This window comes from Podarcis raffonei, chromosome 3, assembly GCF_027172205.1.
Source record: "Podarcis raffonei isolate rPodRaf1 chromosome 3, rPodRaf1.pri, whole genome shotgun sequence".
NCBI classification, from domain to species: Eukaryota; Metazoa; Chordata; class Lepidosauria; order Squamata; family Lacertidae; genus Podarcis; species Podarcis raffonei.
Window position 1 is genome coordinate 14,087,746 of NC_070604.1, and position 26,022 is coordinate 14,113,767.

Consider the following 26,022-nt stretch of genomic DNA (forward strand, 5'->3'; position numbering starts at 1 on the left):
GATTATGCTTAGAACGTTACAACAATGAATTGACCTATATTCCTTATGACTATTATTTCTAGTACATATAATGCCTAATTGCACATACAATGCTTTAATGTACTGTAATGCATATATCTATTCCATGGGTAGTTATAATAATACTTAGAGTATCTATCCTATGGATATTATTTCTAGCACATTAGCATTTTAATCAGCCAAATACATTTTTGACTAAGAGGTACATCATTTCCTTAACAACATGGATATCAATCTAATAGTATAAATCTATCTGTTGTACTAAAGAATGTATGTTATTGATTGTACATTACTCCTTGATTGTACATTACCATGTGACTATTAATCTAAAATATCTAGATTCTAATTTAAAATATGAAGACTATATTTGACAGACATGACTGGAATATTTCTTAGAGCTAGAGAGAAAGTTTTGCATGCCAAATCCAGTCTCCTGGCACCTCCAGGTAGGGGTGGAGAAGACCCCCCATGTGAAATATCTGCATGGCTGCCTGTTGGTTTGGATACTGTTGAGCTGATTTTGTATAAGAGAGCCTCCTAAGTTCCTGACATGGCCAACCACCCCTCAAGTATTTTTATTTCTATTTTCTGGAGCTGATCTTACAAATGTCATTGCATATCTCCAGAACATATTGAGACTGAAACATACCATGATCTCAGAACCTTGAAAAATATGGCTTGACCAAGGAGATGATGACCTTAACACATCACCATGCTCAAAGTTCTGCACAGCTCTTATTGACACATATTTTGAGAGAGTTTCTACCTTCATAAAAAGATAGATTTGAGATCTACTCCCATCAAAGCCTACTGTTTTTGCTACATGGATCACATGGCTTCTTGCTTTAAGCTTCCTTGGATATCTTCATAAATTCTGAAGCTTCTTTGAGCCCTCACCAGGTTATAATTCACTCCATCTGGTAGCAGACATAAAGCTGCTCAGTAACTCCTACTCTGAAATTTGTATGTACAACTAACAAGATAATCCAAATACAAGTGGGGATTTTCTGACAGTAAATAATAATAGCCAGTCTTCTCCATCAGACAGGCAGTATCAGCCCAAGGTCACAAGGGCTACTCTCTCCTTCAAGCAGACAAAATTACCATAAGTGGAGAAGTCTCTTTTTCTGTAGGCAGACATCATCAGCATGAGGACACAATGGGATGTCTCTCTCCTTCAGCATCAGCATGAAGACACAATAGCCAGCCTGACTCTTCTTCCGGGAAGCATCATCAGCATGAGGTCACAATGGCCAGTCTATCTCCTTGAAGCAGACAACCAGGGCTACTACATGTGAGCTACCATCTTTCTCTCTCTCTCTTTCTCATGGAGGCAGACAGAGAAACAGAAGTGTGAGGACACCGTCTCTCCTATTCAGGTGGGCAGTAGCAGGATGTGAGCAAAGTGGCTTCTGTCGTCTCTCTCCTTGAAATGATCAGCAGAGTGTAGGCAGAGAAACAGCAGGCAAGGAGAGGGAAAGAACGGGCAATTTGGCACTCTAGCTATTAGTACTCCCCCCCCCCACGTATTGTGAGCATTCATGGGGTATTGCCAAGCTGTTGAAATATTACCATCATAGTACTCCATACACATTACAGGGCTGTCCAATGCATTTGCCAATTCCTGCCCTGATTCTTGCTCTTCCCAGAGACTAGGGGTTGCTGTCCCTGCTTGCTTCGGCCACCAACCTCATTGACCCATATGCCAACCGCCCTTCCTCTACACCTGAAAAACCCCCTCTCTTTACACCTCATCTACTCTGGCTATCCCTCGCATCTTGCCCCAAACCCTTCACTTCCCAAGCCCCACCCCATTTTAAAGGAGGCAGGAGGAGCTTCACAGAGTGGCTTGCTAAACCACTGTGTGAAGCACCTCCCCTTTTTGTTAAACCTCACTGCAGGTGTGTTCAATGCACCTTCTCCCTTCCATTAAACAACTCGTGTGGTTCAGCTTGCCATTCCTTATGCCACAGTAAATAATAATAATAATAATAATAATAATAATAATAATAATAATAAATAAATAAATTTTTATTTATACCCCGCCCTCCCCAGCCAAGACCAGGCTCAGGGCAGCTAACAACCAATAATAAAAACAAGTTGATTAAAATACAATTTAAAAGATTAAGATACAACAATAAAACATTAGGGTGCAATCTCTTCACAGGAGGAGAAAGGAAAAGGAAAGAGGGGGAGGGAATCAAACTGATTCCAAGCCAAAGGTCAGGTGGAACTACTCTGTCTTACAGGCCCTGCAGAAAGAAATCAGATCCCACAGGGCCCTGGTCCCAGTGTTGAGAAGGCCCTGGCTCTGGTTGAGGCTAATCTAACTTCCTTAGGGCCCAGGACCTCTAGGGTGTTGCTATATATGGACCTTAAGGTCCTCCGTGGGGCATACCAGGAGAGGCTTGATGAACTGCAGAGCTTGACCACACCTTACATTTTTTATTATATAGGAAGAAATAATTCACCATAACTTATTCTCTTTTTAAAAAAATAATAATTCAGCATGCTAAATGTCTAGCTGCTTCACATTTCTACAAAGATACAATCATACATTCTATACACACAGAGAACCATACTATAATAATAATAAATAATAAATTTTATACAGGAGAAAATGTCCTGTCCCCTGCCCTACCTTATCTCTTTTTACCTCAGGGATGCCTCATTTACTCGATCTCACTCTTGGTTGCTCCTTTAAGGCTTGCAGAAACCCCCAATGATATCCAGGCAGCCTTCCAGGTTAACTGGGAGTGCTTTGGAGGGTGTTATGAGGAAATATTTTTAAAAGCTTGTTTCAATAAATGACAGTTTACAACTGTCAGCCTGCACATCAGGCTTTGGATGGTGATATTAAGGAAATCAGCCCTGAGTGCTCACTGAAAGGACAGATCGTGAAGCTGAGGCTCCAGTACTTTGGCCACCTCATGAGAAGAGAAGACTCCCTGGAGAAGACACTGATGCTGGGAAAGATGGAGGGCACAAGGAGAAGGGGGCGACAGAGGACGAGATGGTTGGATAGTGTTCTCGAGTTTACTAGCATGAGTTTGACCAAACTGCGGGAGGCAGTGGAAGACAGGAGTGCCTGGCGTGCTCTGGTCCATGGGGTCACGAAGAGTCGGACACGACTAAACGACTAAACAACAACAACAAATAGCTACACGATCTGGAAGAAGTGGTGGGGGTAAAGGAGGTGGTGGTGGAATAAAATAAAAGGATGCTTTACTATTCATATGTTAGCAGCAGAGGATGCCTTGTTGCTGTTGTTTTTAATAAGAGAGGACCGCACACTGATATATGCTCCTTTTTATTGTTCCGTATCCCAGCTTAGCTTGGCTTGCTTATTACAGAGTTGTGATAGGAAATTCTTCCTTCCTGGCAAAGTCCTAACAATGAGTTACTGCCAGACAACAGCTTTTCATCAGTTCTTGGAGGAATAGACAACAGCTCACCTCCATCTGACTGCTCTGTTTTCCGGCACGGGGAGACAATTTATGGAGGCTGCGGACAAAGTAAAAGTTCAGAGAGCACTTTCTCCTATGCTGAGAAAGAAAGTCTGATTCATAATATGGGAGTCTTTACATCGATTAAATGGCTCTGAGGGGACTAAGCACTAAGAAACTGGCTTTCTGCTTTAAGGATAGATCATCTTGGAGAGAAATGAGGGTTTTCTGTTCCTATATTCTCAGCATATAAATACTGGGTTATGGTTATTTAGGGGGAGTTTGTGCTCTCTCTCTCTCTCTCTCTCTCTCTCTCTCTCTCTCTCTCTCTCTCTCTCTCTGTGTGTGTGTGTGTGTGTGTGTGTGAGAGAGAGAGAGAGAGAGAGAGAGAGAGGTGCAGAAATGTAGAAATGTGCACATCTCAAGCATGTAGGCACTGTTCATACGCAGAACTTCTGCCAGAATGGGGAGTGTGAGGAAGCCAAGCTGTTAATTCTCAGGCTTATGGTTTTTGGATGTCCTCCTTAGTCTGGATGCCCACAGTCTTCTGTCACTATAACAAATCACGGGTTTGGACTGTTCCTTCTTCCAACCTGTTGTTAGTGTTGTACATGCTTGCCTTCTATATATTACCCCTTCCAATTTCACACTCGTATCAACATTTCTGCTCTCCATGCCATTCTTTGCCACTCTGACCAAATCTTTCTTAGCTGGTAACCTCTTGTTGCTTCCAGTTCTGTGCATGTTTACTCATCCATTTCTGTTTCACCAGTTTGTCATTGTCACTCACCATGTGAGCAACGTAAGATTCCCATTTACTGTTCTTCTGTTGCTAATGTCAGGCTCCTCTTAATTAGGGATGGGCAAAGTTGACCATTTAAATTCTTTGGTTTCTCATTTTTCTAATCTTAAATTCACTTCTGTTCTCTACATTTCCAAATCAGCTGGGGATTTTTATTTATTTATTTATTTATTTTTTAGCACTTTAGTGAACATTTCTCCTAATACAGTTGTTGTTAATTTATTTAATTATTTAATTATCTTGCCCAAGTCAACCCAAAGTGAATCACACCATCCAAATAAACAAACAACCCCCCCATATAAACATACCTTGAAAAGGCCACATATACACATATGTACAATTTCCCCCAATATGCACATTTTTTTGCAAAGTGATTTCCCCTAATATAATGTGTTTCTGCATGTTGTTTTCACTAATATATGCACTTCTATGCATACTTTACCCTAGTACATGCTTGATACCTGGAGAACTGCACAGCAAAATTTTGAGAACTGCAGATTTTGAAGGTTGGCTTCAAGATCGTCTTTCGATTCACATATTGTTTCAGAAGATGTGAATTATGTAAGTTTGCCTGAATCAAATTTCTCCCCAATCTATCCACCCTTCCTCTTGTATGATTGGATCATAAAAAGCATCAAACATCCTTCTGTGTCATTTGCGATTTTATCTTGCCAATGAAAACTGAATGTTTCACATAAATACTTCATTTCATCCAGATTTAAACTTCATTGATGCCTTTATTCATGCTCCCACTCAACACATACAGCAATATGGGATTAATTGCAGGCATATGTACTCACAGTCTTCCTTTGCATATGCTGGTAAGAAGAAAAGGTAAAGGTAAAGGACCCCTGAACAGTTAAGTCCAGTCAAAGGCAACTATGGGTTTGTGGCGCTCATCTTGCTTTTCAGGCTGAGAGAGCCAGCGTTTGTCCACAGACAGTGTTATGTACTGAGCTGAATCCTAGAACAATAGGATATAGAATGCAGCAGTCTGATTGGTCCGTAGGAGCCACCCAATCCAGCTCCAGGTGAAGTGAGTCAGCAATCTGATTGGCCTGCAGGAGCAGCCAATAAAGCTTCTGGAGGAGGTGAATCCGCAACCTGATTGGCCAACAGGAGCAGCCCAGAATTAGCCAATCACGCGGGGCCCATTGTGTAAATAATGTATATATAGAGACACGTTTTGGGGAAAGTTTCATTCATTGCTACTATAAGCTGAATAAAGAGCATGAAATTCACACTCGACTCCGAGTATATTTCAGACAGCTTTCCGGGTCATGCAGCCAGCATGACTAAACTGCTTCTGGCGCAATGGGACACCGTGACAAGTGCCAGAGCACATGGAAATGCCATTTACCTTCCCGCCGCAGCGGTACCTATTTATCTACTTGCACTGGTGTGCTTTTGAATTGCTAGGTTGGCAGGAGCTGGGACAGAGCAATGGGAGCTCATCCCGTCACGGGGATTTGAACCGCTGACCTTCTGAGGGGCAAGCCCAAGAGGCTCAGTGGTTTAGACCGCAGCGCCACCTGCTCCCATATGCTAGTAGAGGCATGGGACAACCATAACACACCAGAGGCACTAAACAGTGCCTAGTTTCTGTTCTATATTGTCTTTCAAATTCTCAGATGCTGTGGGTGATCTAAGGCAATGGAATAGGAATATTGCTTGCCACCCAAAGTGACTGGGTGTCAGTGGAGTGCAAAACCTGCCTGGAAGCTAAACCTTTGCTCTTTGAGTATCAGGTGGCAACCAGTGTTTTATATATATATATATATATATATATATATATATATATATATATATATATACATAAATTTTTTTATTAGTTTTTCAACATATCATTTTCAACAATAATTAAATGTACTTTTATATTTTATACAGTTTTTTTGACTTGCGTCAATCACATCTGAAAATTTTCCAATCTATTCACTTAATTTACATTTCTTATTTTCACTATTACATTTAAATCTCTTAATATCTCTCTTCTTTGCAATATTTCATATATTTCTCCTTACAAAACTTCTTGTAGTCCTACTAGCGTAATTTGTTGATTACAGTTGCTCTTCAAATAATTCATATATTTCTTCCAATCTTCTGTAAATCTCTGGTCCCGCAGGTTTCGAATCCTTCCTGTCATTTTATCCAATTCTGCATAGTCCATTAATTTTGTCTGCCATTCTTCTTTCATCAGTATTTCTTCTTGCTTCCATTTCTGAGCCAACAATACTCTTGCCGCTGTTGTTGCATATAAAAACAATTTTACATCCTGGCTATTAATATCCTCACCTATAATGCCAAGTAAAAATGCTTCTGGTTTTTTAAGAAATGTATATTTCAACATCTTTTTCATCTCATTATATATCATTTCCCAGAATTTTTAAATTTCTTACATTCCTACCATATATGATAAAATGTTCCTTCTTTTCCCTTTCATTTCCAACATTTATTATTTGTCTTAGGTGGCAACCAGTGTTAATATTACCAGGCCTTTGTCAGCACATGCTGCTAAACACATAATTCCACATGGCTGTCCGATTTATGAATGGACCGTATATAATCTGCAACACTGGTACTTGCTGGTCCAAGAGATTTTGTTACTTGAAGCAGATCTCAAATATGCCTCCCCCCCAATTAGAGTTAAGAAAAAGCCTTGCACCACCATTCAGACTCCCAAGTCCTGCCTTTGTCTCTTCACTGTTTAGGATGCTACCTGAACCAGGATGCATAGCAAGACTGACACAGAGCTTGTCCTTACCTAACACTCTGTCACGAAATTGATCCAGGAGTGCGTTCTTTCCTCCAGTTTTTACAATGGCAGTTATATAGGCCAAAGATGAGAGGAACTGAGGCATCCTTCAGCCATAGGCCTGTTCAGTTGCTAAAAGTCCGTAGGGGAAGTCTTCCAGCTATTGCTGAGAGTCACAGGCTGAGGAAGTGAAAGAGAACATCTTTGGTTGTAGCCTTCAGGTTATGTAACTCCCTCTTCATTGTGCACCTGGCCTTTCTGCTGAACATCTTCCATCAATGGATTAAGTCACACCTTTTTGCCCAGGCCTTTGGAAACTTGGGCGAAGGGGAAAGGAAGTTAAAGGACACCGATGACTCACTTTTGCTTCCTGCTCTTAAACTTGCTTGGCTCTGGCAATGCTGAGGTTGGTTGGGTGGGAAATCACTCAGAAATAAATATATATTTTCTCACCACCACCCCCTTTTAAAGTGAACATTCAGCCTGCGAAAGATCTGTGTCACTTGCCTGTTGCATAGTCAATATTGGTTGGTTCCAATGAAAGATGCAGTTTTACCAATGCTGATGTCCGTGCAAATAATACTAACTTCATGCAAATAAAAGAGATTATTTTTAGCACTTTTGCTCATAATCATCATTTTTGGTGTAGCCTTTAGTGCTGAGTAAATGTTCCCCCACCAATGTAAGCTATAATTAACCTTTAAAACATGAGCCAGAGTTATGAGGAAAGGGAAATGGTACAAATGTGCTTATTTAGTAACAAATACATATGTTCTCAGATATCTTACCAGATTAATTCAGCTGCTAAGAAGATGGAAATCAGATACTTAAAAACACAGGGAGATGCAGCGGAATCGTTCTCAATACACAGGCAAGTATATAATTGAGAAAGCAAAGACCATATTTTATGAAGGATATGACAAGGAAAAGCTAAGCTGCTTCAGGATTCCTCCAAAAGGTCTGCGACAAAAAATCAACAGCATCCTCAAAAGATAGTTTACACTGTAACCCTTTGCATGTCTACTTAGAAGTAAGACCCACTGAGTTCAATGGGCTGTACTCCCAAGAAAAGGTGCATATGATTGCAAATGCCACTCAGCATACAGATTGTGATTTTTGCCATGTTTGTAGTGTGATTGTTTATATTTAGATCTTTGGCTGTCCCCCACATCACCACCTTGCCATAATTTGTAAATTATAACAATAAAGGATATGTGACATTGATTATAGCCAATTATTTTCCATAGTTTAAATCAGCAAGCACCAGTAGAATTTCTGGTTGAGAAATCCACTTGTTTCACTCTGTGATTTACCTTCTCCTTTTGTTCTCTTTGTTAAAAGCTGATGGAAAATTACTATAAACAAGCATGCATTAAGCTTATATTTAAATACCAACTTGCAGTGCTTTTTCCCATGGCTTTTCTATTCTCTGATTCTTAATTAAATGAAAAAACAACAACACCTATGCATTAAAATTCAAATTTACTTGAAGCATCACCCACAGTTTTAATTGGCAGGACAGGGGTGGATTTCATCAGTGAGGCAAAGATTTTAGTGGCTCCTGGATCTTCCATGTCCTCTTGTAAGTGGAAGACACAATCATCATCACAAAAATAGCAGGATGTCAGACAGTTAAGGGTTTTTGTTCCCTTTCAAGGGAAAAATTACAAGCCTCCTAACCCATCCACTGCCCCTTTCCAACATGGCAAAATGAACAAGGTTGCTTTAGGTGAGAGCAGCGTCTTTCAGATTAGAGAATGCACAACAGGCAGACAATGTCTTTGCAAATATATAAGTTAAAAAGTGAAAGAAGAAGAGTTTGGATTTGATATTCTGCTTTATCATTACCCTAAGGAGTCTCAAAGTGGCTAACAATCTCCTTTCCCTTCCTCCCCCACAACAAACGCTCTGTGAGGTGAGTGAGGCTGAGAGACTTCAGAGAAGTGTGACTAGCCCAAGGTCACCCAGCAGCTGCATGTGGAGGAGTGGGGACGTGAACCCAGTTCACCAGATTACAAGTCTACTGCTCTTAACCACTACACCATACTGACTAACCCAGGTTCTAAAAGTACCCAAAACAGATTGAGGGTTACAGAGGCAACCCAGGTTTGCTACATACAAAAGCCCTGTGCCCTCTCCTCTCTCCGCCAAGCAGTGTGGCCAGAGTGCATGGGGCCACAGGCACACACACAGGGTCTGTGTCCCTTTGGAGAATGGAAGACGTGGCAGAGTCTGTCGTGCTTTAAGAAATAGGGTTTATTCTCCTATTTACACCATCAGTCTGCATGGAGCGAGTCCAGATCCTACAACATGACCCAAAGCATTGCAGACCACCTCTCCTTCTCCCCCGCCAAGATGGATCTCATCCTTTTCCCCCCAAAAGCACCTTGCCCTCCCCCCAGAGCAGTTACCCTGGCAACCTTCCAAATCTCCAGTCTCTGGTCCCAGATGGGGCAAGAAGTTCCCTTGTCTTGTTGAGGACCCTATTGTAATGCTAACAGGTCTGCTCTTCCCCTCAGCCAGTCAGGCTGGTTTGCATAAGGCAGCCCAAGAACTCCTTGTCTGGCACAGCCCTGCAGCTTATGGTTTAATCCATTCCCCAATTAATCAAAACCCTGGCATCTATTAACTTCCAGTGTTTACTCCAAATCTATAGGACCACTAAGTATACACTGAGTAGAAAGCTGCAACCCATTATGGCTCCTTAATCATGGTACCTGAATCATACACCCTTGTAAACATGTTTGTTGCTGAACGTATATCTAGATTTATTTCAACTGGGGTTTAGGTCCAGTTTTGGCACAGAAACTGCTTTGTTCATCGTGTATAATGACCTATGTAGGGAGACAGACAGGGGAAATGTGTGCCTCTTAATTCTCCTCGATACCACCGACCATGGTATCTTTCTGGAGCAGCTGTTGGAGTTAGGGGTGAGTGACACTGCTTTGTGGTGGCTGCAGTCCTACTTGGATGATTATTCCCAGAGGGAATGCTGGGGAGTGCTATTCAGCCCCATGGAGCCTTCAATGCACGATTCCTCAGAGGTTGATTTTATCCCTCATGCAGTTTAACATCCACATGAAACCGCGGAGTGGAATCATCTGGAGATTTGGAGTATGTTGCCAGCAATATGCTCTATGTGTTCTCCTTTACACCTGCAGGTGTAGGATTGGATGTGCTGGACCGTTGTCTTGTCTCGGTAATGGACTGGATGAGAGACAATAAACCAAAGTTCATCCAGATAAGACTATGTTAGTGGGTGATTCACTAGATCAGATGGATGGGAGGCTGACTGCTCTTGATGGCGTTACGCTCCATCTGAAGGAGTGGGTATGTAGCTTGGGGGTACTTCTGGATCCACTGTTGTTGCTTGAGGCTCTGGTGGCCTCAGTGGCACAGTGTGCCTTCTATCAGCTTCGGCTGGTAGCCCAGCTACACCCTTATCTGGACATCAAGACAATTGCACAAATCTCACATGAAACATAATTTGGCTCATACTCAGAATGTTCCATTGAGAACGATGGAAGTGAATTAATTTCAGATCAGTGAGAGATTCTTAAAGTTTTCCAGATCTCCTCAAAGATGTGCAAGTGACCTTAAATTTAATCAGAGAAAAAATTATTTAGTGTGCAAAGGCTTCAAACAGCTACACAGTTAAATTATAATTTTATTATATGTTTGCTTGGCATGTGAAACATATTTCAACAGAAGGTGGGAAAGGAATTGGAACAAAACTCATCTTGGCTGAGCAAACATTTGACAATGTGCTGTAGAAAAACCCATCTGTCCTGGGAGGTATCAAACTGCACGAGATGTTGATGGTGCTAAAAATACCTTATTGACTCCCTAATCTCAGAATACGCTGTTTTTTTGCTACATGTATTGAATATTAATACAGAATTCAAATACGAAGAATGCATTCAGTCTTAACCAAAATCTGTAGCATGCACAATCTTCCCAAAGTTTAACATTTTTCAAGTCCAGTTGAAAAATGGGAAAGTTATTAATTCCCGTTGATACCCATGGGACTTGAAAACACTATATTTGGGCAGGGATCGTGCCCTTAATGCTTTTTACACTGACAGTATTCTTGGTTAATTTTTCTGAGCTACAATGACACTGTGGAATCACAATGCGTGTGAAATACACAAGTATGGTTAATTGTGGTGAATTTCTGAGCTCATGGTGGACTGTGCTGAGTTCTGTGTGTTGTTTGGCACAAACATGGCTAGGAGGTGGAAGGACCATAGCTCAGTAACAGAGATGGTCCCAGATCCAATGCTTGGCACATCTAGTTTAGAAAATGGTCTCTGAGAGCAGGTGACAGAAGACACCAGTCTAGAATGCTAGAGAGCAGCTGCCATTATTGGGATAGATTGGGCTGGACTACAACTTCCATCCAGTATAGCCAGCATGGCCAATAGTAAGGGGTGATGGGAATTGGAGTCCAACGACATCTGGAGGTTGGCATGGTGAATTCCCCTGGGCTAGTGATCTGAAGCAAGTGGCCCTGTTGGCTGCTGCTTGAAGTCAGTATGGCTTCACTAAAAGCCATGGCTATTAGTGCAGAGAAGGCAGTGAAAGCTGGTCCTCTGTTTTCCTCAGACATGAACTGAACTTGTATTTCCCCCCGTCCTGCAAATCTAAGATTTCTAGGATATCTCTGTTGACACAGATAAGGAGTTTCAGAGTGTTCTGGCTCCATACGCTGAGCAGGATGTATTGGGTCAATGACAAAATATTGTGAGTGTGAAGATTAGCCCTTTTTCCACACCCAATTCTGGAAATCAGAGATAAGAAGCCTGCTGTTGTTTATGTGAGGATCACATCCTGGAATGTGTCAAAAATCTGATTCTACCAGGATTTATGTTTCTGTCTTTTAGCTTGCTTTAGCTTCTGATTAACATTTAGAACGTGGGTAGACAACAAACTCCCATAATTCCTACCCATTGGCTATGCAGGCAGAGGCTGATGCAAATTGGAGTCCAACAGTAGCTAGAGGGCATGCCATTGACTCCTCCAATCTAGAACAAACACATCTGACATTGAAATGTTACGGTCTTCAAATAAAAATATCTTGAAGGTCCCAGGCCACAGAGAAGTTAGGCTGGCCTCAACTAGAGCCAGGGCTTTTTCGGCTGTGGCTCCGACCTGGTGGAACACTCTGTCACAAGAGACTAGGGCCCTGCGGGACTTGACATCTTTCCGCAGGGCCTGCAAGACAGAGCTGTTCCGCCAGGCCTTTGGCCAGGGCACAGCCTGACTCCCTCCCTCGGCAATCTTCGCGGAGCTCTGGCCCAATAGTGGCCAGTGGCTTGAATTTAATTAATTTTATAATGAATGATTTTAGAGTGTTGTTTGTGTTGTACTTTTGTATTGTTTATTGTTGTTAGCCGCCCTGAGCCCAGCTTCGGCTGGGGAGGGCGGGATATAAATAAAATTTATTATTATTATTATTATTATTAAATGACCTCCAAGAGTTGCTGTTAACAACTATTGATTTACAAAAAAAACCTGTCAATTTTGTATCCTTATTCTTGGTGCAAATTATTCTGTATATAGAGGAACAGGTGGATCATTCCATTCATTTGGACTGCTCTTAACCATTTTTGGGAGACTGACTAAAGGCTCCCCTTCACAGCTTGCTCTACAATAGTAACATTCCAGATCTTTGTGTTTTGAAGTGTCACCTCCAAGCTATCGATCCACCTTATCATTGCTGCAGTTGTCGGACCAGAGCAGCAAATTCTTTGTGGTCCTGGCTTACAAGTTCTACCCTTAGGAAGGTTAGCTGGGGTTTAACACAAACACATTTTAAAACAGTACTCCTGTATATACACCCTTGTGCAAATTAATTGGAAAAAAACCATGTTTTCTGTCTTACTCATAATCCTGTACTCAAAACGAACACGAAAAGTCAGTTGATCATTGTGGTGTCGGCCTATAGAAGGAATGATGTGCTCACCACAAATATATTGAGGTTCTACGAAAGAGAGTTATTCCACAGCTGGAAAAGAGGTGTCCTGGCAGTACTGGGATAATGCAGCAGGACCTAGCCCCCTGTCACACATCAAAAGTGGTGAAGAAATTCATGACAGAGCAGCAAATACAGGTACATGATTGGCCAGGGAATTCCCTGGACGTAAATCCCATTGAGAATTCATGGGCTATATGCAAAAGTCGCCTCTGTGCTGTAGACTGTACGACTATGGAGAAGCTCATTCAGGTGCTGATTCAAGTGTGGTACAGGGATCCGAAAATCAACAGTGACTGTTTGAAACTAGTAGACTGCATGCCAAACCGTGTTCAAATGCTGCTTAAAAATAGCGGAGGACATATCCATTACTAATATACGTATATGTGAGTTTTGTACATGTGTATATGGGTTTTGTACAATAAACGGCATTGTTTGTTTCAATTAATTTGCACAAGGGTATAGTTACAAGCCACCCAAATTTCTGCCTAGCAGAGCATGAAAATCCAGGGGTCTTGGCTCTCCACCAGGGTCTGTGTTCCTTTGTGGAAATAAGGCACAATGGAGGCTAGTATCTGGATGATATATGTTTATTTTACACATATATACAGCCTTCAGTCTTCAGCGGAGGGGTGCATAGCAACACCATCCCAAAATGTGCCAGCTTTTCTTTATGGCAGTATCACCAGCATCCTTTTTGCTCTGCAGCCTATCTTGGTCTCCAGGGTGCATACAAGCATGGCTGCTTCTCGGCTTCCTAGTACCATCTTCCCTAATTCTGCTGTTCCTAAAAACTAAGTCCCCTTTATTCATTTGCATTCAAATACCCAGTTTTTTCGCTGCTTTGACATACTAATTGTTAATCCGCAACACGGCACCTAACAAAGGAGTTTGTCTGACTTGATGAACACTTGTTGATTGACTAGGATTAAACACTTAAGATGTTTACCTCGGTTAATTAACTCTTCACGTGCTAATTGCTGATGCTCAGAAGTATGTCCATATACATATTCTAAAAACAGGGATCTTTATTACATTCTCAGGTCTGATACACAGTCATTACACATAAATGCTAATTAAACACCTCAAACCCATCACATTTCCCCCTTCTAATCCACGTTGAGACTGTCTTATAACATACAAGTTCTAATTAAATCCTAATATTTACTAAGCCTGGACATTTAGCACCATAGATCTATTACAATATTTTGCTAGGTCGTACTTTGCTGCAAAGGTCAGAAGAGTGAAATAGCACTTAAATGTCACAGTAAATTAGAGAAACATGGGGGATTCAGATTAGGCAGCTAAGAGGGCGAAAGTTCTGATCAACAAATAGGAGCCCCACTAGTGGGATTTATCACCCTCCTCAAAAACAACAGCACCCATTTGGTTTATTCAATCATTATTCCAGGCGAGCATCTCTACCGTCACCTAGTAGGGCTGAGACTTCATAAGCTTACAGCCTCAATTTACACAGAGAGTCATTTCTCCAAGTTTTTCAGTGGGCAGCAAAACAGAGGGTGGTGGTGTTTGCTTCAAAAAGCTATTTTCTTTCTCTTTTTGGTTGTTTGTGGTGGCGGTGGCAAAACACACACTCTTATTTCAAGTTCCACTGCTTGATTTCTCCAAGGCTGCTCAGCAACAGCATCATTCAAAGCCACTCTGGTGGCAAAAAAGGGCTGCTATCATAAAAGATAGCAGCTACCCATGATTCAAGAGCTGCAGCCTAAGACTGGGCACTTTTGTGAGAAACTGCACTTAAGACACACACTTTAGTAGAACTTCCATTATGATCATTACTGGTCCCATGATGCAATGAAACTTTCAATATGCAACAAGTGTTTATGGGACAATAACAGACACATTAAAAACCAGCATAGGCACCATCTCCAGGGCGGGGGGACGGACATGGATGCCAAGGCACCCACACAATTTTTACTGCAGGTGCCTGGCCGTTGTGCCCTCCCTTTGTAGTGGCGATGTGTCTTGTCACATGTGTGCGCTGGGCACCCACAATGTTGGGTGGAACACAGCGTGTCTGAATACCAGTATGGATCCAAACCTTTCTAACAATATTTATTCTTTGGTTTTAGTTCAGGTTCCCTCCCCCCCCCATCCAGCCCCACCTGGGAGTTTTTCAGGTCACACAACTTGGGACTGCACAATGGCACTGGAAAAGAAGAAGAGGAGAACTGGACCAATCTAATAAGCCCTTGCAATTAGTGGTACCTTGGGTTACAGACGCTTCAGGTTACAGACTCCGCTAACACAGAAACAGTACCTTGGGTTAAGAACTTTGCTTCAGGATGAGAACAGAAATCGTGTGGTGGCAGCGGGAGGCCCCATTAGTTAAAGTGGTATCTCAGGTTAAGAACAGTTTCAGGTTAAGAACAGACCTCCAGAACGAATTAAGTTCTTAACCCGAGGTACCACTGTATTATTAGTTTTGCATTGAGTTTATTTGCGTGACAGCTCTGGCATCAGACTACAGTACAGACAAGGGCAATGCTGCATAATGTGTATCACTACTGCATGAAATTCTGCTTTTTTATAAAAAAAAAAAAAGACGGGAGATTCTGAGCTAGAGACAGAGGAAATATAAGCTTACTGCAAACTTTGTGGAGGGGTATGAAAAAGCAACAGGCAAAATGACAGGGACCTTCCAAAACAATGAAAACCATGCATACAAATGACTTATGAAATAGCATGACAGAACTACCTGTGAAATAAACATATATATGTTTAAGGTGGCCAATGGCATGCAACAATGGCAACAATTTCTCCAGACACTTCAAATTGTTATGACAAGATCTCCTGGCTTGCATCCTGTTTCATGCTCCATCAGAACAAATGGGTAATTCCTCACAGATGGCAGCTGTAGACCCCTTTTTGGGGCATTCCTGTCATTTTGTTAGTTGCTTTCATATATTTTGTGGACCCTCTCCTCTGTTTTCGATTTGATCTATAAAGAAGGAAGCCAAAATGAACACACACCATGTAACACTGATATACTTCGCGACGCTGATTTCACATAATAACTGTCATGTGAAGTGTTCCTGCCACTGAAGATTTGCGTATCCCAATTGCCTAGAAGATGTATTAAGTCTGATTTAGTTAATTCTCGAAGATAACAGCAATCCCTTCAAACATCCCACAGGAATCTGTGATAAAGTGCCACTTCTGCATTGGGATTAACTATTTCTGCCCTACTTGAGAGCAATATTCTTTCACAGCACATTTTCTCATGAGTAATGAAGCATTTGGGAAAGCTCAGTGGAGCAGCATCTCCTTTACATGGAGGCTCAATCCCTGAAATCTCTAGTCAAAGAGGATCAGGAGCGGTTGATGCAAAATATCTGTGCCCGATAACCTGGAAAGATACTGCCAATCAGAGTAGACAATACTGGCTAATTGGACCAATCGTCTGGGCTGGCACAAGATAACTGACTGCCACAAATTCACAATGCAGTCACTGTAGGTTGTGAGTTGTGCCTAAGTTTAGCATGTGTGAAGTGTTTGTGTGTGTAAACAGCATCATTCAACATTTTTCAACCATTCTTTAATTTTATTTGACTCACGCATAGTGTTCTCTTGCAGATATACCATGCAGTGTGCATTGTTTCAATTCACATTGATTAAAAAACCCCCAGATGAGTCATGTTTCTGTAGTAAGGATGGGTGTTTCACTTTTCGAAATCCAATGAAATGGGTCACTCATATGCTTGACGGTAAAAGTTGTTGATAGGCTAGCTAACTGACTGAGGGGAGGAGGTTACCAGCTCTCTGAGTTTCCACCAGCTCTGAAATTGTCCAAAGAAATATAAACAATAATGTCATTTTCTAAGTGCTAAAGGACCAAATTGGGAATGCTGTTTCTCCAGCACATTGCCATTTATTCCTTCCACACAGTGCACTTTTGTTTTGGGATCTCCAAATAATGGGCTATTGCAGGAAACTCTATCCAAGTGTCAGAATTTAGGCTGGTTCCATTAGCACTAGTTCTGGGTGCAATCGGTTGGGATTACCTAACATGTTCCGCTTGACCAGTGGGGCTTTCCCCCCTCTCCTCCCCCACATACCCTGCAAACTGGCTTGGGGAGGGTGTTGGGAGACCCTTTAGAACAATGCACAGGGAGAAGAGCTGGGGGATCGTTCAATCTGATGTTGTAAACAAAAATCTGTCCTTTTCCTTTATGGGGTGTCCAAAAGCCCATATAGAGTCCTTACGTAGGTTCCCTATTGGTAGGAGAAAATAAACAGAGGCCAACCAGAGAATATTGAGAAGCAAAGCAGCTAGTAAGCCTGATCTTTATTGATCTGTTGCAACAGGGTGCTCCCCTCACACGCAAGAAAGGAGGAGGACCCAGAAGCCAAGTGTGTCCTCCCTTATATAGACATTTTAAATTGCCCGCCCTAGAGTTCAAGACCAACCCCCAGAAACATCATACATACATCACAGAAAGGGGCGTAACTCAAGACCACCCCCCAGACACATCATACCTACATCACAGAAAGGGCGGTCTACGGCAGAAATCTGAGTGCGTTGTTTATCTCCTGTCTGGCAAGTTACCTGTTAATGCTTACTTGATGGATACCCTGGGGAGCCTGGCCAGTCTTTTGTATTGATAAATACTTAGTTCCTGAGCCAGGTCACAGGATCACACCTTATTCGTATCTTAAATGTGCCCTTAAGACAGGATTTGTGAAGGAAAAGACAATGGGAAGGCTTTTCCATTTTCCTTTGGCATTGCAGAGAAAACATTTGGTCAGTCTGGGAATCAAAAATGGTTTCAGGTCGGTCTTCCTGTGCTGATCTATGTATGTGCTTGGTTGGTACATTTATGAACATTTAATATATATCTAAGACCTTAAAATTCTTATCACAATGACAACCTTCAGTGCTTGTACGGATGGGACAACTGGAAGATTATGACGTTGAATTGCACTCAATGTATCATACGGCTTGTATAAACACAGTTTCATCAAATATGTCTGCCTGCTGCACCTGAATTGTAGAATTTGGTGAGATAAAAGAGTTGGTAGGCACGAAAGGTCAAAACATCACAGGAATGCTGCTGTTCTGGCGCACGCGCATTACAATGTCATTAGAAAGCACAAAACTTTATTACCCTACTGCTGATTTTCTCAATATATTACATACTGGATCATGGTTGCATTATTGCATTTACTTTTGGCACTGATACATTGTCCTTAAGGATTTGCTAATGCCTGCGAGCTGCTAATGTGCTTTATTGTGTTATATCTTCACTTGTAAATGGGAAATTATAAATGATTTTACCAGACTTTGATTAAAATTTGATAAGACCACAGGGAAGCAAGTTATCAAAAGAAGAAAAGGATGCTTGTTACTTTATTATCTACTGTAGACAGATGGATTGTGTTTTTGATTGTGATTGTGTGATTGTATTTAATTTTTTCCTGAAAGGTCAATGAAGAGACACCTAGACCAGTATGGTTGTTCAAATGGTTTGTCAGAGTCATGGCAGATTTTTAAAGGTTTCCAGACCTATTGTCTTGGACTAGCTGGATGTTGTGAGAGGCACCAGCTGGGGAACACCCCCAAGGCAACCCCCAGAGTAAGAAGGCTCAGAGCCAGGGGATTGGTGGTGGGACAGCCAGAAGTGGTCAGAGGGAGAAGAGAGGGCAGACTGGGAAGGGACTCATCCCCCGCCAGAGGTACTACCCCTCCCCTAACACCCCAGACGCCAGAGACATCTGCATAGGTACTTCCAACCCAATGCTCCAATCCAAATACAATAGTAATACAGCTAAACAAAACAAAGAGCCACAAATTGTGCATTGGTGCTTTGCAGTTTTGCTTCATCTTCTACCAAGCACAAAAGATCCTTCCTGGTCAAATCAATAATCAATAATAAGGAGAGCGAGAGAGAAAGGGAGGGAGGGAGGAAGCGGCTTTGACCACTTGCTGGCTAGGCTCTCAGTAAAATATGTTTTTTTCAACAGTTCAGGAGGCTGCTTTGTACAGAAATAAATCTGGGCCATAGCTGTCAAGCGTCCCTTATTTGGAGGGACAGTCCCTTATTCCAGCGCCATGTCCCGCTGCTGTCCCTTATTGATGGATGTCCCTTAAATGTCCCTTAAAATGATGTCCTTTAAATTTCAAAGGAAGCAGCTCCTCTCCCTCCCTCTCTGCTGGCCAGGGAGGAGGGAGGCTCCAACTGTGTTGCTTGGCTGTGTTGCTCACCCAATAAGGAGTCTAAGAACGACTGGGCGGGTGGAGGTTGCATGCCTTGTGCTGATCAAATCGGCTGCGTTGCTTGGGGACTCGCCTTTGCTCAGCGCTTCCCAGCGGAGAGGTGATGGTGGTTTTCCTTGAGGCTTCGTTTGGCTGCTGGCTGGGCTTTCTGCCTTTGGCTCAGAGGGGCTCAGAAGTTGAACATACCTGTGCTGAGTGCTCAGATTGGAATCGGATGGATATGTCATCAGCGGCCCACTCACCCTTGCCAGCGAAAAGGTCTGTCTGGAGCGGGGGTACATGGTGGGGGAAAAGGAAAGGAGATCTCGTGGCGAGGGGGGGAGGCTGTGTGTGTGTGGCTAGTTAATGCAAGCTGAGGGGGTTTTGAATGCTGGACGCCATTTTGTTGCATGTGCTGCTGCAAACTTTGCAGTCCAAAGCCAGGCTGGGGAGCTATCTTAAGTTGAGGCTGCATAGGCCTTGTGGTGCATGTGATTCAGATTCTATTCAGTTGAACCTCTGGTTACAAAGTTGGTTGGACAGTGTTCTCAAAGCTACCAGCATGAGTTTGACCAGACTGCAGGAGGACAGGAAGACTGGAGTGCCTGGAACAGGTGAGGCTGCAGGTCCCTTATTTTGGCTGCTGATCCCTTATTTTCAAGGCTGCTGGTCCCTTATTTTCAAATCTGTAAGTTGACAGCTATGATCTGGACATACTCAGAACAGAAGAAAAATTCTACTTGGCTTGCTAAATTGCCAGGGCTTCAGAGTCAAAAGCCCAGGCTATTTGGGAGTGTCTTTTTGAGTTGTCTGCTAACTCCTGCCTTTAAGGACACAGATAAAGATTAAGAAAACAGCAGCCCTACCAGGTTGCTCTACCAGTTGCTATGTGATGGTATTTTTCTGCCTGGAGATGGGAGGGGGACACCTCGAGGCTATAGCGATTGTTTTGGCTGAGCCGATAGGATTGGCCAGAGAATGTGCGATTGGCAGAAATGGTTGCAGCAGTACAAAAGACTAGAGAGTAGGCAGGAAACAGACGACAGAGTGGTTTTTATTTTGAGGTAAAGTTTTAATTCCTCTTTTAAACTCCATGTGATGGGGCAGGCCCCTTGGTGCCTTAATTGGCCAGCCTGTGATTATGTGATGAGAGATTTAGCAAATAGCTGTCAGGGACTGGGCAGAAGAGGATTGGTGGATATCGCCTCCCCATCCTGACCCTTCAAGGGAGCAGGAAGAGGAAGACAGTACAGATTTACAACAGAGGTTCGAGGGAGGTCGCAGCTCAGAGGCAGATGAGGGGAAAAGTTGGGAAATCATGGGAGAGGAGGGGTGGGCATAGCCAAAGCAGCAGCTGGCTGATACATTGTCAGTAGAAAGCATTCCAGACCCTCCATCTCGGTGAGCCTTAGAAGTAAGAGGGCAAAGAGCCGAGGACCCATGTACGTACGGAACCGCCTCTCCTGGTATGCCCCATGGAGGACCTTAAGGTCCACAAATGATAACACTTTGGAGCATGAGGTCACAATGGCTGGCTGATGTCTTTCATACAGCATCACCATGAGGTCACAGTGGCCAGCATCTCCTTCAAGCTGGGGAGATCAGCATGGGGTCACAATGGCCAGTCTCATATTCCCTCTCAAAGACTGAAGCAGGAAGGAAGCAGCATGTCTGGGGCTTGGGGTTTTCTTGTTATAAAACAGAGAAAGACTTTTCTTTTCTTTTATTGTAAGGTCCTATGCTTTCTTCTTTATCCCTCCAACAAAGTAGGTATCCACCACCCTCAAAAACTGGCTTTGGTTTTGCCATTAATATAAGGTTACCAGATGTCCCCGTTTCCTGGGGACAGTCCCCAGATTTACCGATCAGTCTGCATATAAAATCCATTGAATTTGAAAAGTCTCCCTGGATTCATTGAAAAAAATCTGGTAACCTTACATTAATATACAGATAAGCAGAAATCCTGAGAAAATTGACCGAAAGGACATTTTTATCTGCCAATACGCAGAATTCAGAGCACATACTGCTCTGCTGGTGCTGGTTTTGACCTTTAAAGCCCTATGTGGCCTAGGACCCACGTACCTACGGGACTGCCTCTCCTGGCATGCCCTGCAGAGGACCTTAAGGTCCACAAATGATAACACTTTGGAGGTCCCAAGTCGCAGGATGGTTAGATTGGTCTCACCTAGGGCCAGGGCCTTTTTAGTACTGGCCCAGACTTGGTGGAACGCTCTGCCACAAGAGACTAAGGCCCTGCGGGACTTGACATCTTTCTGCAGGGCCTGCAAGACAGAGCTGTCCCACCAGGCCTTTGGTTTGGACTCAGTCTGACCCTTATGTTTCCCTCCCCTTATGGTTTTGATCTATGGGCTACTATTAAAATGAGGCTGCATTTTAAATTGCATTTTTAACCTGTACAGTGGTACCTTGGGTTAAGTACTTAATTCGTTCCAGAGGTCCGTTCTTAACCTGAAACTGTTCTTAACATGAAGCACCACTTTAGCTAATGGGTTAATTTAACTACACCCATATCTGCTATGCTCACTGGTGGAAACAAACTTCTCAGGTAACAATATACAGTGGTACCTCGGGTTAAGTACTTAATTCGTTCCGGAGGTCCGTACTTAACCTGAAACTGTTCTTAACCTGAAGCACCACTTTAGCTAATGGGGCCTCCTGCTGCTGCTGTGCCGTCGGAGCATGATTTCTGTTCTCATCCTGAAGCAAAGTTCTTAACCTGAGGTACTATTTCTGGGTTAGCAGAGTCTGTAACCTGAAGCGTATGTAACCTGAAGCGTATGTAACCCGAGGTAACACTGTATTTTAAATTGGTCCACTCCCCACTATTATGTTTTTATTGTAATTTTACTGGTGTTAGCCGCCCTGGCTGGGGAGGGTGGGGTATAAATAAAAATTTATTATTATTTTTTATTATTATTAAAGACAGAGGGCACTTAGCAGCACTTGTATAAATGACAAATGGGAGAGACGAGGTGGTGGAGATTCACTCGGGACAACACCATTATCCAAGAAGCTGGTTTCTAAAGCCTCTCTCTGTAAAAATTGAATTCAAAAAGGACTGTAAGAAACTTTCCCCTGTCTTTATACTTTCCTGAGCAACCAGCCGGGAGCTGATGACAGCATCCTGACAATAGCGGGAGAATTCACATAATGTTTGCATGCCCAACATCTTATGCTCCAAGAAGCTATGCACATCCAGCTACTCTCATATATTGTCATAGGCCTCAAACAGTCTTGACAAAGAAGAGAATGCATGTATCTTTGAGAGATGGAATATTCTGACATTCTCATTCTATGCCAGGGAAAATCCATCATTAGAATTATGTGTTCTGTTTGGAATAATTTGGCTGTTTCTTGGTGCAGACCAAAGTCATTGAGCCTGAGCTTCCATAACCACTGACCGCCATGAAGCACCATGGACAGGATTGGCAGTAACAGCAGCAAATATGTTCTGTGCTTATGATAATACTTTATTCTCTTGCCAATTGTGCTGCTTTAAATGTGCATTTTAAATTTGACTTCCTTTAGTAACGTTTTCTTTTCAAATGTTTATTTTTTATTGTTTTGCTAACTTTGCTGCATTAAATGTGCATTCTGTGGTTGACTTCCTTTGTCATGTTTTTATTTTGAAATCTTGAAGATAACATTTTTGTTAATTATGTTGCTTTGAATGGATACTTTATATTTGACTTTCTTCTGTAATGTTTTATTCTAGATAGTTTTATTTGATGTTTTAATGTAGGTTGAGATTGTTTTCTTAAAATATGTAAAGTAATAAAATTATCATAATGAATCATCATCATCATCAAAATAGTGAAAGTCAGCAGAGATCTTTAAGACATATTTGTTAATGTGGGGAATTTTTATTCCATATCATGTCATTTTTATGTGTTTAAATTGTTATGCCCAGCCTTTAGAATGAGTATACAGGCTATAAATCTAAAAAAAACCCAAGTAAACAAAATTCATTTTAAAAATCCAGCCACATTTAGAATTTATGCAGCCACTGATTCCACTATTTGTTACCCAGATGCCTAAAATATTAAAATGCACCCTATATTTCAGTACTTACAATTATCAAAATAGAACCAAAACAATTTATTTTGTTTTATTTAAATGCTAGTCATTTTTTCGACTTTGGATATTGAAAATTGTAAGCTTTAATACTTTCCTAATTTAAATGCAGGTTATAAAGCTCTGGCCTAACTAATCTCTAGAAATCTGATCACCCTCCTTAATAGCAATTCTCTAATGCAAACACTCTCATCTTTTTGTCAATAAATCCTTCTCAACTTATTTAAATCTACTGGCTGAGCATAACCACTGGCATATTGCCTGTAGCTACATCCCACTGTATCAGAGAAGATGGATAAAAGGTCAACAAATTCAACTCCTGAAGGGCCATTGGGAAATGCAAATTCTACTTTGAGCACACATACAGAAGTTTGGGTGGAAGGAAAGACCACCTGCTCAGTTACCTTCCTGGTCAGCGATGTCATGAGATTTTAGTTTGTCGAACTCAGCCTGGGACAGCTGCCACCAGAAATCGAGCTTCATTTAGCAGAGGCCATCTGTATATCTGAACTACCTCTGAGGCTAAAAGACAGGAAGAGAGCATCAGGAAGAAGCTGGAGTGCTAATCAAAGTCAGAAGATGACTATTGGGCTTCTGTGAAAACGGTCTGTTAGCTTTTTATCGGAGCTGTACAAGACAAATCTGAGTCTATTGGCTTTATTTTCTGGGGGAACTGCTACAGTATTATCTTCACTCTTAACATCTACCTCTCGAACATTTTAGAGAAGGAGAGGAGAGGGGCAACAGTTGTCTTCAGCCGCACACAAGGAGGGGGTTACATCAATATTATTATTTTTAAAATGTACTAATTGCAAAGAGAAGTATGTAGACCTTGACTGAACATTTAGCCTTCAGGCCTCTTAATGATCTTCTTCTTCTTCTTCTTCTTCTTCTTCTTCTTCTTCTTCTTCTTCTTCTTCTTCTTCTCTTGCTACATTTTCCTCCAAACAAAGCCCAAAGCTATAAAATCACCAGGCTTAATCTTCACTTCAAGAACCAAAAGCCAACTGTGTCTCACTGGAGATGTCCTAACCCAAAAGTTGTGCCGTGTACTAAGTTGTGCAGTTAGGTTATTAGACTCTGTGCTTAATGGTTTTAAGAGTGCCCAGGACTTTAGATGGTATTGTGTATTACTTCCAAAATATGCTAAGCTACCCCTACTGCATTTGGGAGTCTTCCCACTCATTCTGCTGAGTGGGGCCCTGGACTTCTGCTCTAAAGTCCTAACCTAATGGTACAGTAGCATTCTCCAGTTCTTGACAAAGTGAATTACATACTCATTAACCACTGACTGATCACACAATACTAGACCTCACTCTATATAAGCCTTTGACCATATTTCTTATCTCCAGAATAACTCATCCTCACCCCAAGGCTTTCTGAACTCTGCCTGCTTCAGTGACAACAGTACCACACACTCCTCCTGCTATGGGCTGGCTTGAGAACAGGTGTGGTTCCATTATCCCTGGCCATTGGACATTCTTTCTGGGACTGATGGGAGTTGTCCTTCAGCAACATCTGGAAGGTCATCTCCTTTAGAGATAAACAAGAATATTCTTCTTTTCTGATTCATTAGGTGAAAGATACTAAATTAGTCTCCTAAATGTACACCCTGGGAGTCCAAACAGGGCGAAGGGGCGTTCTAGTGGAAGGAACCCCTACCTTCACAGGATAATAGTGGGTCAAAACAACTCCTCTAGTCCCTCTTCCAAATCTTGCTCCAGCTATGGATAATGTATTCACATGTCCCCTTTCCAGTAAGGAATACTGGGTTGGATTCAACAAAGCGGTCCAGTTCACACAATGACTTCTGTTTGTATAACATAGCTTATTCTCATGCCCCTCCCCTGAGGATTGGGGTGGACTCCAAGAACAGATTGGTAATGTGTGTGTGTGGTGGAGACAGAAGAGAAGGAAAATTATATTATTGCCTTGTACATTTCTCTGTTTGTGCTGCCAGGAAATGATGGACCAAATTTAGGTCTGGAGGCGGTTGGAGGATGGATGGCGGCTAACAGATTGAGGTTGAATCCTGACAAGACAGAAGTACTGTTTTTGGGGGACAGGAGGCGGGCAGGTGTGGAGGATTCCCTGGTCCTGAATGGGGTAATTGTGCCCCTGAAGGACCAGGTGCGCAGCCTGGGAGTCATTTTGGACTCACAGCTGTCCATGGAGGCACAGGTCAAATCTGTGTCCAGGGCAGCTGTTTACCAGCTCCATCTGGTACACAGGCTGAGACCCTATCTGCCTGCGGACTGTCTCGCCAGAGTGGTGCATGCTCTGGTTATCTCCCGCTTGGACTACTGCAATGCACTCTACGTGGGGCTACCTTTGAAGGTGACTCGGAAACTACAACTAATCCAGAATGCGGCAGCTAGACTGGTGACTGGGGGCGGCCGCCGAGACCATATAACACCGGTCTTGAAAGACCTACATTGGCTCCCAGTACGTTTCCGAGCACAATTCAAAGTGTTGGTGCTGACCTTTAAAGCCCTAAACGGCCTCGGTCCAGTATACCTGAAGGAGCGTCTCCACCCCCATCATTCTGCCCGGACGCTGAGGTCCAGCGCCGAGGGCCTTCTGGCGGTTCCCTCATTGCGAGAAGCAAAGCTACAGGGAACCAGGCAGAGGGCCTTCTCAGTAGTGGCGCTAAACAACTACCTGACATTCAGAAGACATCTTAAGGCAGCCCTGTTCAGGGAAGTTTTTAACGTGTGA

The 26,022-nt window shown here is 42.5% G+C and overlaps 2 long non-coding RNA genes across 2 annotated transcripts; both read left to right on the forward strand.

The window, feature by feature from the left end:
* Nucleotides 1–1,356: 1,356 nt before the first annotated feature.
* Nucleotides 1,357–8,242, forward strand: LOC128410005 (uncharacterized). The gene is made up of 2 exons (XR_008329363.1): nucleotides 1,357–1,397; nucleotides 7,798–8,242. It is a non-coding gene; the product is annotated as an uncharacterized LOC128410005 (long non-coding RNA).
* A 1,568-nt stretch (nucleotides 8,243–9,810) lies between these two features.
* On the forward strand, nucleotides 9,811–10,266 carry LOC128410007 (uncharacterized). The gene is made up of 2 exons (XR_008329365.1): nucleotides 9,811–9,948; nucleotides 10,180–10,266. It is a non-coding gene; the product is annotated as an uncharacterized LOC128410007 (long non-coding RNA).
* The last annotated feature ends 15,756 nt before the right edge of the window (nucleotides 10,267–26,022 follow it).